Source organism: Penaeus monodon, chromosome 17 (assembly GCF_015228065.2).
Source record: "Penaeus monodon isolate SGIC_2016 chromosome 17, NSTDA_Pmon_1, whole genome shotgun sequence".
NCBI classification, from domain to species: Eukaryota; Metazoa; Arthropoda; class Malacostraca; order Decapoda; family Penaeidae; genus Penaeus; species Penaeus monodon.
Window position 1 is genome coordinate 33225324 of NC_051402.1, and position 1296 is coordinate 33226619.

Sequence of the window (1296 nt, forward strand, 5' to 3'; positions counted from 1 at the left end):
TCAGGCAAACCCCGACGGTGGGTCGTCGAGGGTTCCGAATCGTGGAAACCCCCGGAGTCACGGCGCAGACAGGCAGTCGACAGTTTGAAATTAAAAGTCGTGAGCGGGGTATAAGGTTCATATAAATGGCGGTTGGCCGGGGCATTTAAAGGCCCTGAGAACACAAAGAAAGAGGTACTACGGTTTATCCCGAATGTGTGGTGGTTAAAGGATGGGCTGAAGTTTGTTTGTTTGTTTGTGTGTGCGTATGTGTGTGTGTGTGTGTGTGTGTGTGTGTGTGTGTGTGTGTGTGTGTGTGTGTGTGTGTGTGTGTATGTGTGTGTGTATCTGTGTGTGTGTGTGTGCGCGCACGCGTTTGTGCGTTCGTCCGTGTAAATCAGACTCTGTCAATCAGAATCGTGCAGATATAAACACTATAAAATCAGATAATACAGCTCGCATAAACCCATAGCAGCTCTCATATTAGGACATCGAATAAACGGCACCCGCTCCTGATGCCTAATATCTAATTTCTATTTCTTTACTAATTCTTCCCAAATGAGTTGGAGGGGGGGGGGGGTAAGCATGGCTCTGTGGCCGCGCTCCCTACATGTTATAAAAACGTAAAAAACAAAAACAATGACAAATTATAAATAAATAAAATAAAAGAGATAGAGAGAGAGTAAGAAACAGTGAGAGAGTGAGAGAGAGAGAGACGCCCTCTCGATTTGAACTGATTATGCAAATGAATCACATGATAACCTTCCTACCTTAAACTAATTAAATTAATGCTAACGCGTTTATGAATATTTGGAAAAAAAGAGACAACCTTTCCCATAATCATATTAGACAGTTTTAAGATAATCAATGATTTTTTATCACTTCCTCCAGGGAGTATGCTTTATGCCGGTAAAATTTTGACCTGAAAGCGACAGGCACAAAAAATAACGACGTAAATTATTTAATTACGGGAAATAAAAGAGAAATAAATTGATTGTCTTGTTAGCTCCAATAAGAACAAAGGTTTGCTTCAAAGCTGTCTACGAAGCAGTAGATGTTATTTCACAGAATCTTCCTTTACTTGTATATTAATCTCCCGTTCAGTCTGAAGTCAAATTGCATTACAGATCTTGGTTTCCTTGCATTCTATGTTCTGCAATCATGAGATTATTTTTCCAACCAATATGTTGCACATTATTACCACTGCAATAAATAAAGCTCATAAAAGCAACAGCAGGTCTGGACTTTGGGAAAGAAGTAGCAATATGCCCTAGGTTAATGGAGAGTATATTCATTTAAAGTTTTCTTAAGGTGGTC